Source organism: Nannospalax galili, unplaced genomic scaffold (genome assembly GCF_000622305.1).
Source record: "Nannospalax galili isolate Female #2095 unplaced genomic scaffold, S.galili_v1.0 scaffold586, whole genome shotgun sequence".
Taxonomy (NCBI): Eukaryota; Metazoa; Chordata; class Mammalia; order Rodentia; family Spalacidae; genus Nannospalax; species Nannospalax galili.
In genome coordinates this window covers 825212-842363 of record NW_008355363.1, presented here as the reverse complement: position 1 = coordinate 842363, position 17152 = coordinate 825212, and the positions used below count along the sequence as shown (strand labels likewise).

Sequence of the window (17152 nt, the reverse complement as noted above, 5' to 3'; positions counted from 1 at the left end):
CCAGCAAGAACGATGCGGCACACTCAGGATCCTTCTGCAGAAAAGCTTTAATGCATCTTGAGAGGGAGAGCATAAGCTTACAGGGCGAAGACCCCGAATGTCGGACACCCAGCCCTTATATAGGTTAGTAAGCCCGTCTTGGACGTGGCAACTCTTGATTGGTCGCAAACACATCAGCCCATATCACGCCACGAGGTAGGCAGAGACTAGAAGGTGGAAAATTACTTCGGGCATGCGTACTGACTTATTTACTGCTCAGCATGAACCGGATGTGAGCGCCATCTTGTAATGGCGTCTGCAGGGACGGCAGGCGGCTCCCCACACAAGGGCTTTCTAAATGATTCTTGCCTTTAAAGTAGTCTTCCTTTATATTAACCCATACCAGGATTCATCCTGTCCTTTGAAGCTTTGAAGCCAGGTGTTAATTTTTCTTGACTGGCTATGACTGTCTTAAATAACACCTTCTTCTACTGTGAGGTTGTCATTGTTTACATTAAAAATCTCTTGTTCAGGCTGGCAAGATAGCTCAGTATGTAAAGGCACTTACCTCCATGCCTGACCACTTCAATTCGATCCCAAGGGCCCACTTGGTAGCATCCCCCAACACACATAAGCACAATTAAATATAATTTAAGAAATTTAAAATATCCTGATAATATAGATACTTTCACCAATTATCTTGCAAAGACCTCCTAGAGAACTTGCCACTTTCCACATCAGCTCTTGATAATTCAGTTTGTAAGTTTATGTTATGGATGCATAATTTCTTCCTCAATCTTCATGAATCAACCTTTACAAAAATAAGTTTTAACTACTAAAGCTTCATCAGCTCTCCCAGCCACCACAGACAGAACTGAAGAGTTAGGCTTTTGTTATGAATTAGGCTTTGACTTCAGAGCATGTTTTGATTGATCTGAAGATCACTTTAAATCTCTCCATATGAGTAATAAGGCAGTTTCACTTTTCTGTTATTGATGAGTTTACTCACTAGCACTTTTTCTTGCATTTATGCCTTGGGTAATTGTCACAAAAGGTCAAGCTTATAAATTTGTTGACTTTTTGCATAGTACAGTCACTCAGCTTGATAATTTCTAGCTTTTGATATAAAGTGAGAGATATAGGACTCTGCTTTTCGTTTAAAAACTTGAAGCCATTGCTGTTGTATGCACTGGCCTAATTTAATTATGGTTTTGTCTCAGACACAAAAGATATTTAAAGTGAGAGAGAGAAAATAGAACCTAGTCAACAGAGCATAAAGAAAACATGAATCATTTATTGACTGAATTTGCAATCTTATGGTACAGTTTGTGACACCTTGACAATTCTGTACAACAAAAACCACTGATCATATATATATATAATATATATAATATATTTTATATATACATGTATATATATATATATAATTTTGAAATGTTGAAAGAATTAGCCATATGTGACAAAAAGATACATATAAGTACGTACTATTCGATGGGGGCGCAGATAGATTGGTCTCATCTAGGGAAGACACAGACCTTCAAAGAACATTGAGAATGAATGCACATCTTTCCCAGAAATGAAATCTTCATTACACATAGTTTTTTGTACATGTTTTACTCTCTATGTATTTTTTTTGCTAACATTATCTTTGTCATAGCATACACTTACATTAATGATGGTTCACAATATGCAGCCCTGCACTATGCAGACCACACTGGCCTTGAACTAACAGAAATCAACCTGCCTCTGCCTCCCAAGGTGTAGAATTAAAGACAAATACCATTATGCCCAGCTCTTTGCATAAAATTGTGTTTTCCGGGAGAAATCCTTTGAGAGCATCCATTAAATGTTTTATGATTCATTTCCTAATTATTTTCTCAAGGTTTTAAAGTATTCTTCTTGGTTAAAATTTTGTAGCTTGGTCATGATATTGGAAGTCTGGGGTTGTAATTCATGTAGTTTCTGTTTCATCATTCTTTTAAAAAATATTTTTATCCATTTTTTTGATACATACAATTTCATACAATGGATTTTGATCATATTCAGATCATATCCTCCACCTCTACTCTCCCCTACAGCCCTAGTTTCTTTATTCTTTGTTTTCTATATTTATTATTTCAACTTTTTTATTTTTTATATTCATAAAATAACATTTTTGAACTAATACCATCCTAAGTTTATACCTAGTAAGAATTATTTTATTCTTTTTTGTTGCTCTTTAGTTGTACTTTCTGATTTTTTTTTTTTTTTGGTTTCCCAGTAAAACTTTAATCAAACATTGGTTTGTCACTAGAACATTGAAATGGAATAAGCATTGCTTAGTGTCCCCAGGAAATGAATTCTCACAATAGATGGAAATTTTATTTGTTTGTTATTATGTCTCAAAATAAATTAAAAAAAAGAAAATGAGTATGTAAAGGATGTTAAAAAGATATGGGAGTGGAGATGTTTTCCAAAATAGACAGAAAAAAATGTGAAAGCCTACACATGTGATGAAGGTCTGTTTAAATTTGTTATGATATATAAAGAATGAGACAAAAATATTTCACACATAATCTTAAAATTTCTAAGGTCATAGTTTAGTCAACTAAGTTAAGGAACAAAATATATATCTAGTCAAGGTTTATCTGTAACCATTTGCTTTTTTTTTGTTTACACAAGCCTTATGTATACAGCATATGATAATTAAAAGTATGAAACTGGTGGAACTAACCTTCTTGGATGTTTAACAGCCATACTTTGAGGACTATACTAATCTGGTCAGAGGGACTTAAAGGACAGTTCTTTCCCCTTGCCCTCCAAGACCGACTAAGTTCCAGGGGAATATGGAAAATCTCTCAAAATGTACTGTAACTGTAGTGAGTCACCTGTCCTCTTTTTCAGGGAGGCCATGGAGACCCCTCCAGATGGACTTGAACCAGTGTCCAGTCTACAAGAGGAGGTTCAATTCAGAGGAAACATTTCCTCCATGCTCCCAAGTGAAGCCAGCCATGGTCGAGTAGGACCTTTGACTTATCTTCACATAGATGGAACTGGTAAAGAAAAGGTGTCAGGGATTCCTCCTAATCCCATGTGACCCCTGAGGAACAAATCCTTAAACGACCTTAAGTGTAAATATAAACTGATTTATTTAGGCCAACTGTATGGTCTTAAACACCTAAAAAGTAAAGCATAACCAAAGAGTAAAGTGATCAGTGTATTCCTTTAAGAGTTCAATTGTTTACACTTCTCAGACATTAGGCTTAAGTCCATATAAAAAGGTATTTAGACAATTATATCTCATTGATGATTTTGTTCTGAATCAGAAAGCGCTGCTCAGATGTAAGAAAGAGATCAAGGGTTTACACTTCTCAGACATTAGTCTTAAGTCCATACACAAAAAGCTATTTAGACATTATCTCTCATTGATGATTTTGTTCTGAATCAGAAAGTGCTGCTCAGATGTAAGATTTCAAATCTTGGTTTGCAATACTGTAGTGCCACCTGTAGCTAAGGGAGACAACCCACTATTGTTCTAAAATAATGGCCAAATTTGTTTTCTTCCCCTATCTAGAAGCCTTCGAGAGGGAACTGACACTGATTCTAGCCACTCCAACAGCTATCAAACTGCTTGAAAGCAAATCTTGAATCCATTACTTTTGAGTCCAGCCTTGTCAGACAAAAGAAAAGTAAGGAGGAACCTAAAAGAGGGATGCTTTTGGAAACTTTCGTCAAGAAATTCCAATGGACTGTCATCTGAACATTTGAAATTTTCCCTGTTCTGACTTTTTTTCTAATTCCCTGTCTGGAACTTGTAATGCTAATTACTCTTGCCTTTATTTCTCCTTCATATCTATTCACCAGTCAAGGACTTTCTTTTCCCCCTACAGATAAGAGTCATGCAATCTGGGAGTCTTTTAGATAAACCCACTGAAGGGGTACCCCAACTGCCTCACCCTGAGTCCCCATTCAGCATGGAAGAAGCTAGAGCAGTCTGCATATGGATTCCCTATCCACAAGTTGGGTAACCTCATCAAAGGATGGTATGATAAGAATAGGAGGTAGGAATTGCCTAGGCAGTTAGTGTAAAAAGACCACAAAGAAAAATAGCCAGCTTCTTGGCTAAAAGTCAAAATGTCCTTGGGCCTCTTAGCAACATACTCCTTTCCAAAGGCCAAAAATGTTGAAAGTATTTGGGGGCTCTTATCTAATCCTTAATAGATTTTAGGGATACCTCTTCAGGGCAGAATGTTAGAGTAGCAAAAAGCCCCACTAAAAAAAAATAAAAGAAGAAAGAGTACATGAAGTTATCAGAAAAAAGGGAGATATGGAAGAGTTGGAGGGGGGAGGAGTGGGTATGTATTTGATCAAAATACCTTATATGCTTAAATTCCTGTGTGAAATTCTCAGTAAATTAGTTTTTTAAAAATTCAATAAAATTTTTAAAAAACATATCAAGTGTATTACCTGGATTCAAATCCTTCTTAAAGCATATGAAGTACTTGTGTAACCTTACACAAATCACTTGACTCTTCTGAGTATTAGTGTGCTCATCTTTAAAATAGTACTCATTCCTTAAAAATATTACTTATAATAATTATCATAAGGAAAAAATAGATGAATATGAACAGAAGGCCTTGCATGTAATAAACATTGTTACTATTCCTATGAACAAATTTTATTCTTTCTCTGAAAGAATAACAATAATTTATGCTTACACTTTTCATTCATATACTTAATTGCATACTATAGCACACTGTTTTCTTTTTATACTTCTTCATATTCATTTAGTGGTTTATTAAAACACTGCCTATGTTCTTAGCTAGTTTACAGGACCTATTATTTAAAAACCGTCAGGAGAAAATTTTAGAAACTAACACATAAATGTCTTGGATGAGCCTGATGAGATTTCAAGACATCTTTTACCCACTCATGAATCTCATCGCAGTTTGAAGGTGAACACCAATCAGAATAGAACCTTTCCGTGAGAGAAGCTCTATTTAGCACAGGGCTTGGACAATACTTTGGCGCAGTTGAGGGTGCTGAATGGACTAGTAAGGTCCTCATAGAATGCTGGGGCTTGTTACATGACATTGGGTTCAAATATTCTTCACACCTGTCTAAAGAATCATCAAAGTCTCTCCGTTGTGGTGTCCTAATAACCTTATAATCCTTGGGTCTGCAGCAGCTGAGATGAACATGATCATTGTGATCCTGGACCATCCATCTCTTTCACAGTCTCTGCCCACCGGTCCAAATAAATTATCAGCCCTGGGACTTGAGGAAAACATTTCTGATCACAAATGGAGGCTTATCTGTTTCTTTTTTGAATTCATTGGGCCCCAAATTTAAATGGGCCAGCCGCTGCCTGGTGTCTTCAGAGAGCTCACACATACATCTTTTTGTGTAGGGAGATGGAGAGTGTGATTTTGAAGAAATCGTAGGTTGTTCGTAGTTTTTTGCATTTATGCAATATTTGCTTCTCTCAGGTGACTTGGACTTTTTCTTTTGTGATCTTGATGTTCTGCATTGCATTCTGCCATGGGATTTTTTTCAACTGGAGCCGAATGGTAAGCAAATTTATCCTGAGTGTGGCACTTCCTTGAACTTATCAGACATTCAGTGATCACTGAAGTTGTAGAAAATTCCAGTTTTGGAGCAATCTCTCAAAGGCCAGAAATACTCCTCATGTTAACCTGCCGGTTTGAATCATGGTGTCCAGAAATTTGGTTTGGACCCGGGAACATGAAATCTCATGTATTTTCATCATAGGTAGACATCTTTTCTCCCACTGGAGGAACTAGTTGTATCAACTCAAACACTGCTGTATCATGGTTCCAGGGGAATTACAGTCCGTCATGGCAGGGAGGTGTGGTAGCTGGACTAGAAGCAGCAGAAGCTAAGCTCTCACATCATCATGCAGGCACAGGAAGAAAGAGCTCTGATTCATTTTTATGTTTTACAGAATACTATAGTTCATTGATTGATAAATGACTGATAATTAGCTTTTGATTTCTACCTCATCTCTGTGTGCTTCATGTCTTGCTGAAGCTGTCTTTTGCTGCTGTATTACTCTGATTTTAATCACTGTAATAAAATGCCTGAGATAGGCTACTCATAAAAACATAAAGTTGATTTATTTATTCCCCTTTGTTTCCCCTTTTATTTATTTATTCCCCTTTGTTGAATGAAGTCCAATAACAGGTGGCTTCATTCTTCTGAGATTTAATGAGGATGGTAGACGGCAATGGCTGAAGCCTGTGTCACGCAAGAGGGCAAATACCAAAGCCAGGGACCAGAAATGGAGAAAAATGTGGACAGGGTGATATCATCATGTTCAAGCTCAGTGAGTTATGGACCTAGTAGTAGGACCTATCTCTACCAAGGCTATAATCATTCCCAGTAAAGCCACATAATAACAAACCTCTAATAGACCTACCCCTCATAGTCACTGCACATATTTAAACAAGAGAAGCATTATCTCTATTGCTTTACAACATCAAAAGTGTTATTTTTATGTATTTTATTATCTATTTCTATTTTCTTGGCAAATGTCACTCAGTTATGTCAAATTCCCTTATTTGCTTGGACTTTTGTATAATTGATTGAGTTGTGACTTCATCATTATAATTTATGAGTTAATATTTGGCAAAGAGCATGAATGTATCTTTTATCATATATTTTTCTACTCATAACCTCACAAAAATAAATCTATTTTGCAAAAAGTCACAGGACATTCTAATGATATCACTTTTTAAATTTATCATTACATATGTGTGTGTGCATGTGCACATGCCACGGCAAGAATTTGAATGTCAAAGGACAATTTTCTAGAATAAGTTGCCTCTTTCCACATTGTTTTTGACTCAGAGTCTCTCTTCTTTCTGATGTACTGCATACTCCAGACTACTTGGCTTGTGAGCTTCCTTTTTGTTTTCTTGCTCTGCCTCCTATCTCACCATAGGATTTCTGGGCATACAGATGCATGCAATTGCATCTGGCTTTTTTGCATGGATTTCAGGGATCAAACTCAAGTCACAAAATTTATGCAGGAAGTATTTCACCTACTGAGCCATCTCATCAACTCTCCACTGATTTCTGAATCCACTCCACTTCAGAGCATTTATATTCCTGTCCCTTTATCAAGGAAATTCACTGCTGTCCCTGTAATAATTGATTTTGCATGTCATTTTATATTAATGAACACCAAAATCATCTGCAAAACATTACTTGTGGATTTGTTTGCTATATTTTCAGAAGACACTGCTATTCAAGTCAGTAAATTGAATAAATAAAGTGTATATTCACCAGGACTGGAGAGATGGCACAGAAGTTAAAAGCACAAGACACTCTTGAACAGGACCCTGGTTTGGATCCCAGAAACCACATCATGGCTATATATATATATATATATATATATATATATATATATATATATATATGTAGTATACTTGCATGTATGTAGGCAAAGTATTCATACACATAAAATAATAAAAATAAACTTTTTATTTTTAAATTCATGTTCACCAATGTGGATCATCATCATCCAATCCACCGAGAGCCTGAATAAGAGAAAAAAAATCAGAGACAGGGCTAATTCACTCTCTGCTTCCTTAAGCTAGGACATGCATCCTCCCCTACCCTAAAATATAAATATTTCCAAGTACTGAGACTTTTACCTCAGAGTATTAAACTAGTTCTATTTCTCCTTGGTTTTTAGGCTTTGAAAAAATCCTCTTCAACTCCACATGTCTGAGGCCTTTAGATTTGGAGTGAATTTTACAAATGGCCACTACCCATCTTGCACTCAGGATAGAAGTAATTCTTCATGTCCATAACCACATGGTACCAGTTTCCAAAATCTTTCTCCACCACTCTCTTTGTCTTTCTTTCCCCATATAGATAGACATATCAATATACATACATTAAATACATATTTGTGCATCATGCATGAGTATATATATATATATATGTAAAATATATGAATATATACATTATGAGTGACTCTCTGAATATATTTGCATATATATCATGTTTATATATGATTATGATGATTAGTTTTATTTGTCAACTTTTTCCAGTCTAGAATCATCTGGGAGAGTATGTCAGTGAGTGCTGCCTATGTGGAGTCGAACTGAAGGAATGTCTGTGGGGAAACTTTTTTTGTTTGTTTAAACTAATTGATATAGGAAGACAAAGCCTAAGTGTACCAGCCTTTGGGTTTGGGGCCAGGTCTGTATTTTTTTTTAAAAAGGAAAAGTGCCCAGAGTACAGGCATGCATGCATGTACCATTTATTCTCTTCTGGTTATGGATCTAATGTAGCCAATTTGCTCAATACCCTGCCACTCTGATATTTCTGCTATAATGGGCAGAAATAATACAATCTTGAAATTTTAGGCTAAAATAAGTCTTTTCCTCCCTATTTTTCCTCAAGGTATTTTATCACAGCAACAGGAAATAAAAATAACACAAATAACTATAATTAAATATGTATTTTATTACACAATGCACATATAACAAAGTAAATCTAGGTTTCATTTATATGTATATATATATACACACACATGTGTGTGTGTGTGTGTGTGTGTGTGTGTGTGTGTGTGTACATTTTTCTTTCTGTTTCTCCAGAGAAAAATGACTAATAGAGTCTCTAAATGTGAGGTCCCTGACAAGGTAACACATTCCTATTTGTGAAGCATGTCTTTCTAAATAATTATATTGATCAATTAGAACATTCACTTTTTGTTTATGAGTTTATGAAATGGCCTTACCCTTGAACAGAATATATCCTTGACCTACTCAGTAGAACCACCAGCTAGATTTTTTGAATACTACTGATTGTGTTTCCCTTCATGTATTTCAAGTATCCTTTTCATTTCTATACTCGTTTGGCAATCACATTAGTTTTTCATCAATATAAATTAGAGTGCATACAAATAAAACTCTGAAATTAAACCAATTATAGTGATAATCAGTGTAATGCAAATCATGTGAAATAATACAAAAAATCAACTTAAAAACATCAGAAGCAACACTACTGCATTCTATGTTCCTGCTTCTAGTCATTAGCAAGATAAATATTTAATGCAACATATTTATAATGCTTTACTTAATATTAACATAAACAAAGCTCTTTGAGTATTCCTACCCTCATTTATTGCTTTTCTTTACTGTATGTGTTTGTATGTGTCTCTGGATGAGTATACACCAAGTGTATGAGGGTGCCTATGAAGGCCAAATGAAGGCATTTTGTTGCCAGGAGAAGGAGTTACAGGTGGTTGTGAGTTACATCTGACATCAGTGCTGGGATCTGAACTCTCGACCTCTGGAAGAGTGGTAAGTTCTCTTGACCCCTTTCCTCTCCTCTTTTAAGCTGTGCACAATGTAAAATAAAATACCAACACTGACTTTTTTCCCCTTTTTTGTCTCACTGCCCTTTATTTAACCCCTCCTTTATTTAATTCTGCTCCAAAACTTGTATTATTTTTGTGGTCTCCTTTACAACTTCATTTTGTAGCTGATGAATGCCACTAAAAATCTTCAAAAAATAACATCAGAGGTATAACACCTGTCTGTCCTTTCTGTCGCAGATATATACAAAGTAATCATTTCCATGTTCTGAATGGAAATCATACCAGTTCTGTATGCATACTTGCTCATTCCTGGAGCACAGATTCATTCCTACACAGCTTGCTACTCTTTACAGTTCATATTTTATAAGAAATTATGAATTTTTCCACTTTTTGCAATATGAATATCAGAAGTTTAACTCACTGTAACATTCTGCCCAATGTTGTGCTAGTACTCTTCTCTACCCAGGTGCAAGTTGTAATTGATTAGGTAGGCTCCTTCAAGTTTTATAAAAAAACAAGGGCTCTTTTATTGCCATGAAATTTGTTTATTATAAGGACACAAAGGAAAACAAATAGGACATGAAACAAGATGCTATATTTCAACAAGTCAATTACCTAATAGAGATCAATGAATACTGGCACACCATTCATATTTACATTATAAATAAATATTATCTTAATGTTTCCTTAGCAATTTACATCCATTGCTAGTTATAATAATCTGCTATTTAAGTTATTTATTTACTATTTTCTTTACTTACAATTTTTCTGCAGATGCCCAAAGTTTTACTTGATTCTAATTCAGTGCTTATGTTAATGAATTGTTTCTTTTTTGATGCAGCTTATAAACAGTCTATGAACCAATACTTTGATAATCTCATAGATTCATCTTCTACAAGAAAAAATCCATTCCACAAAGCCACATATGCAACCACTGTCTAGTATAGAGGATACTTCAGGGCAGAATTTTTATATGAATTATCTAATGCACCATCGACCAGACATTAGATGGCTTTCTGAAGAGTGGAAATGGATATGACCTTATAGAATAGGTAAGACTTATCCCATTTACTAGAAGCATTGTCAGCAAATACTCTCTAGCTGTCAGCTACATTTACTTTCAATTAGTACTGGAAGTCTGAAGGAACAAGAAGGAAACCCTTCCTATAGAGTAACACATAGAATGCCTGATTCTGGTGGAGATACAAAAGATTGATCACTTCAACTCACTGTAGGACCCTTTGGCTTGTTGTATAAACTTCAGTCATTCAATTGGAGTTAGTTAAGTTTTATTGAGTCCATCTTGTAGTTCTCCCCAATTCTGGTTCTTCTATCACCTCTCCACAGATACTGACCGTTAATACTTTGCACACTAAATTCCATGCCAAGATCCATTTACAAGGATGCCAACTTTTGAAATTTGATGTCCAAAAGATTCCAAGTCAGCAGATGATAAGAGACAATTACAGATCTGAAACTGACAATGAGACTTGATCACTGGTAGTAGGTGAAATTCAGTTAGGCACTAGCATGATGTGGTAGTTATTGATTAAAGCTCTCATCATTCCGATAGGAAAATACTACAAAGAGCTACTACTGAGGAATATCCAAGGGAACATGAGAGCGGGGACTATTCAAGGTTCTTTCTAAGTAGAGCCTCAGCATTTGATTATAACATGTGAAACACGTGGCTCCAACTCATATGAACTATAAAGTACAAGAAAACCATGGTGTTGAGACTGCCTAGAGCCTTGGTGATCCAACTTCTTCTTGGAAACATTGCAGATATACTTTTCCCCCTTTAATTATAAATGGTAAATATTAGCCATTGAAATTTATAATGAACAATTAGATTTTGAGATTTATTTTCCTATTGGTCATTGTGCTTTTAGAGAGTTGTCATTTCTGTCTTCTTTTTTGTTGTTTCTTCTATGCTTATTAACATCATTAAATTTTGGAAGCATATAATATGTTTGATTTGCCTCTGGATAATTCATAAGGGCAGTCTTACCTATATTTGATTTGAATGACATCTCAATAGAAGTTTGGACTTCAACCATATAGTCCATATTGGAAATTGTTAAGATTGTTGGCTAAATATAATTCACATGTGAGAACAGGGATAAATATAATTTGAATCTAGGGGAACAGGGATAGAAAAGCATGGCTTGAATATTTATAATGCTGAAAAGTCGTATATTAAAGTTTTAACTCCAATCATAATAGAACTAGGCAATGGCTCCTTTGAGAGAAGAGCATATCACAGCAAGAGAATTCTCATGAATGAGATTAGTACCTGTTTTGAAACAATCTCAAATGAGCTGGTTTGTCTCTTTTTCTATGACAACTAGAAAGTCTCATCTGTGAGAAAAGAGGTCCTTACCAGATAACAACAGTGCTATGATCTTGGTATTTCTAGCTTCCATGGCCAGGAGACATAATTTTTTGTTGTTTAAAACAACTAATCTGTAAATTAAAAAAAAATAAAATCATGAATTATCCCTCCAGACCAATTCCTTCTAGGACTTTTAACGTGAATGCATGTTGGGTTTTGTCAAAGGCTTGTTCTGTAGCTATTGAGGTGACCATGTGGTTCTTGTCTGGTGGTTTTTGTCTTTGAGTCCATTTATATGATTTATGGTTTATTGACTTATTATATATATACCATCCCTACATCTCTGGAATAAAGCTAACTTGGTCATAGTGGATGATCTTTTTGATGTGCATTTGTATGCAGTTTGTATTTTGTTGAGTATCTTTGCATCTATCTTCACTAAGGATATGGGTCTATAGTTTTTTTTGTTGTTGTTGTTGTTATTGTTGTGTCTTTCCTTTGTTTGCTTATTAGAGTGATACTGGCTTCATAGAATGAGTTTGGGAGTCCTTCCTCTGTTTCTATCTTTTTGAATAATTTAAGAGTAGTTTTGGATGCAGTTCTTTAAATGTTTGGTAGAATTCTGCTGTGAATCCATCTGGTCCTGGGCTTGTTTTAGTTGGGAGGTTTTATATTACCTTTTCAATTTCCTTATTTTGTATGGGTTTGTTTAAGCTGCTGATCTCTTACTGGTTTAACTTTGGTGACTTTAGAAATTCATCATTTCTCTTTGATTTTTGAATTTAATAGAGTACACATTCTAAATTTTTATTTTAAAAATATTTTATTTATTATTATTTTTATTGCATAGGCAGTTTTAAATTTATTTTATTCCAAAGAGAGGCAATTTTTAACATATTTTTCCAGAAATAACTTGAGGCAGGTTACAATGAAGTTTGGAAGTTTGGGGGGTCGGAATAAGGCCAAAGGAAGGTTTCCATTAGTTCTGTTCTTTTTGTTCTGTTTTGTTTTGTTTTAAAAATTCTAATGAGTTTATTGGGCTTGATAAGTTGCTGACAGAGCATGGGGTTCATTTACAGAAGAGTGGGCCCTCTCTCACTTACAGCTGAGCTGGAAAGTCCACACTCAAATATAGATCCTATGACTTCTGACATGGCACAAAATGGCAAGAGAGATGCCTCATGGCGTTCTCGGCTTATATATCCTTAGCCCATCCCTACATGCAGCTAAAGTCTGGTTAGGTGGGAGGGGTAATTGACTCCTTTACTAGTGTGCGAAGGAGTTGTGACTATAGGTTGCCAGCTCTTACGTTCTTTCCACCAATGTATTCTGCAAAACTCAGTGAGTCTTGGAGTGGGTGATAGATGTGGAATGACTTTCCTCCCATTGTAGCAAGACACTGAAATTTTAGGTCTCGGCATCATCTGTTTTCCGTGGGCTGTTGGCCCATTTTAGTGGGAGTCCATACATTATAAGATTTTGGTCCTAGGATCCACAAATGAGGGAGAACATGCGTCTTTTGTTTTTTGGAGTCTATGTTACTTCACTTAGTATAACAGTTTCTAGATTGATCCATTTACCTACAAATTTCATGATTTCATCTTTATTGCTGAATAGAACTCTGATATGTAAATGTACCACATTTTCGTTAACCACTTGTCAGTTGTGGGGCACTTAGGTTACTTCTGTCTCTTAGCTATTGTGAAAAGAGCAGCAACAAACATGGCTGTACAAGTGTCTCTGCAATAGGATGAGTCTTTTTGATATATGCCAATGTAGGACCCAGAGATCCCCCTCATTCAACCCCTCCTGACACCCCACTGATTGCTCTTTTCAGCTTCTGTGTAATGCTTGAAATGCACACCTGCTGCTAATCCTCCCCTGTTGTTCCCCTTCCAGGAAACTATAGATTAGATAAGCCCAGGTATGAACACTGCTCTATACAGTAAAAATAAAGACTCCTGACCACGCAGATGGCCAGCACATTCCACAACCCTGAGAATAACACCCGCCAATAAAAAATCTCCACAACCGCATCCTGCACAACCGATCAGTTCAAAGGTGTGTTGGCGCGAGCAGGATTCTTGGACCAACCACAAAGTGACACTGTTATTCCCCTCCTCCCTTTGTCTCTAACCTATAAAGAGCCCCTTCTTCCCCCACCCAGGGCTTTCAGCACAGTTCCGTTATATCGGTGTGGTCTGAGAGCCCAAGCTTAAGCCCGAATAAACTATAAACCTTGCTTTTGCATTTTTGGTGTGTTGGGTCCTTGGTGGTCTTCTTGGGGTCCTGTGAATGAGGTATAACACCAAGGAGTGGTACAACTGAGTCATATGGTATGTTTATTTTTGGTTTTTTAAGAGTTCTCCACAGTGCTTTCCAAAGGGGTTCCACAAGTTTGCAATCCCACAAGCAGTGAATGAGTGTTCCCTTTTCTCCACATCCTTGCTAGCATTTCATATCATTTGTTCTCTTGATCTTAGCTAGTCTGGCTGGGTTAAGGTGAAATTTTAAGGTGACTTTAATTTGCACTTGCCTAATTACTAACAATGTTGAACACTTTTAAGGATGTTTCTTAGCCATCTTTAATTCTTCCTTTGAGAACTCTCTGTTTAGATCTTTAGCCCATCTTTTAATTGGGCCATTTATTTTCTTGGTTCTCTGTTTTTTTTTTTTGAGTTATTTGTATATGCTGGATGTTGAACCTCTGTCAGATGTTTCACCAGTGAAGATTTTTTCCCATACTGGGTTTTCTCTTTCTTGATTATTTCTTTTGCTGTACAAAAGCTTTTTAGTTTAATGAGGTCCCATTTGTTGGTTGACATTAATTCCTAAGCAATTGGTGCCTGATTTAGAAAGTCCTTTCTTACACCTATATTTTGTAGGTTAGGGCAATGTTTTCTTCTAATAATTTCAGAGTTTTGAGTTTTACAGTGAGGTCTTTGATACATTTGGAGCTGATTCTATGTAGGGTGAAATGTATTCCCTTGCAATGTTCTGATTAATTTTTACTGTCCGTTGTGATGTTTCCCCTTTCATATCTGTTTTTTTCTGATTTGGATTTTCTTTTTCTTTCTTTTGGTTAACTCTAAGGGTCAATCTTGTTTAAACTTTCAAAGAACCAGCTCTTAGATTCATTGATTCTTTTGTATTATATTTTTGTTTCTATTTCGTTAATTTCTGCTCTGATTTTTGTTATTTTTTTCTTGGCTACTAGGTGTGGGAGTGTCAAGAGTTCCATTACCATTACCATAGACTACTGTATTGTTCTGTTCTAGTTGCCATGGCTCCCAGGGAAAACTTGAACAGGGCATTTTGTTATGCTAATAGGAGAAGTCAACATAGAGCGTCAAATGTAATTACACTAGTCTAAGAAGATTACATAACGATCAGAGGTTTTAGTCTGCTTGAGAAAATCTGTATCTTAATAAGTAATTCACTGAGATCAGCAAATGTAAATGAAGATGAGGGAAATCTTGGAGATAGGGAAGAGAATGGCTTCAAGTGTAGCTACAATAGCAGAGAGTACTAGTATATCCTATTAATTTTATACTTATAAGTCTCTCCTAAGAAGAGTATATATATCAGAATATTTCAGGATTTGTCACATGAAGACACTATGCACTAAAAATAAACAAACAGGATTGTGTCTTTCCACACTGTGAGAATTTATTGAACAACAATAAATTCTTCATGTTTAGTGGTTTTGATGGAATTGTTTTACCAGAAAATTTGGTCCAGGTAAATATATACATTTTTATTCCATTCTTAATTATGAATATTATGTTAAGAACAAGCCATGTACTACTCCAAATTTCTCCATATTGTATAAAAACATTAGTTTTCCAGGCTGTCCTTTGCCTTTGGAGACCCTAATTAACAAGCAGCTTTTGATTTCATTTTGAGATAGGGGAATGATGGCAGCTTCTTAGTGAACAAACTACAGTGTCATGTACCATCCATCCAGTGCAGAATGGTAAATTAATTATTCCTGGGAGTATAAAGGGCTACCGTATAAATTTATCAGGGTGAATTGAGACTGCAAGAGTGCATTAGTGTATTAAATAACACTAGTGAACCTAAGTCCAAAAACTTATTAGACACACCAGCCTGAAGAAAGGTGTAGCATTCTTTCCTGAACCCCCCAAAACGATGAACAGTTAGCACTGCAATGCCATTGGCCCCCTCATTAACCTGTTGTCTGAAATCTGGTGTCTGTATCAAGGACAAATGTCATGAGTGTGCTTTGATAAAAATATAAATGAGCATATTTATCTTTCAACAATATCAGCTTTATTGACCAACAATAAATTTACAAGGTTAATGGTTTCAATGACAGCATTTTGTCATAAAATGCACCTACCTTTGAAACTTGACCAAGGCAAATGCAAATTCTTTATAGGATTCTTTTAAAAACTTTTAAGTTTATTTTTATTTTTTTGTCTGAGTGTTTGTTTGCATGTATGTAAGTATACCTGTGTATGCAATGACAACTGAGGCCATAAGAGAGCAACAGATGCCATGGAACTGGAATTATGAATGGTTGTCAGCCACCATGTGGGTGCTAGGAACCTAATCAGGGTCCTCTGCAATAGCAGCCAGTGCTCTTTACTGCTAAGCTATCTCTGTAGCTCCCTTTATAATAATCTTAGTTACTAATATTAATACTCATGTCACATGTCACACATTATCATACAGCACATAGTATATCTAGCTATCTATCATCTATCTATCAATCATCTATCTATCATCATCTATCTATCTATCATTTGTCTATCATCCATCTATCTATTGATCTATCTATCTATCTATTGGTCTCAGAATGAATACAAGTTAAAGAGACTGCTACAGATTTCAATAGGCTTCAGAAAGGGGCTGAGAGAGTACGTATAAGTAAGATAACAAACCAGAACAGTGCCAGGCAGGAGCTGCTAGTGCAAACTTCTGATGAAGTTGCTGGAGCCAGGTTTGAGCACCAAGTTGCAAAATTCTGCTGCGAAGTGACAAGGTTGAACTGGGTCTGGAGCAGGGAACGGGTCAGGAACAGGAAATGGATGGTCAGGACCACATCCAGACAGACAGGCAAACAGACAAATAGGTAGTATTGTTGGCTCTATCAACAGAGGGAGAATGAACCAGGTCAGAGATTCTTTGGTCTTTGATATACCACCTACCAGGTATCAGATGATTGGTCAGTGTGGGACCATACCATCACAATGTTAGGTATCCATTATTTTCATGGGTTCAGGCATAAGAATTAAACTCTTTCTGCTATGTGTTGTGCACAGTAAGTTCTTGGGACTGGTTTCCATTATATGATTGTAATATGCCAATGTGCTCCCAACCCAATGGTTTCAATTTGCTGTTTCTATTCTCAGAAATAAGTTATTTATCAGTCTGTACTACATGGGTGGTACCTAACCAGTGGTACAGTTTATGTGTCCACTAGAGGCTTCAGTCTTTCTTCTTCCTCAAAACAGACTCAGAAACTACTTGTACAATAG

At 36.0% G+C, this 17152-nt stretch overlaps 1 pseudogene; it reads right to left on the bottom strand.

Moving 5' to 3' along the window:
• Positions 1–4646: 4646 nt before the first annotated feature.
• LOC103749614 lies at positions 4647–5352 on the bottom strand (annotated as a pseudogene).
• Between the last annotated feature and the right edge of the window lie 11800 nt (positions 5353–17152).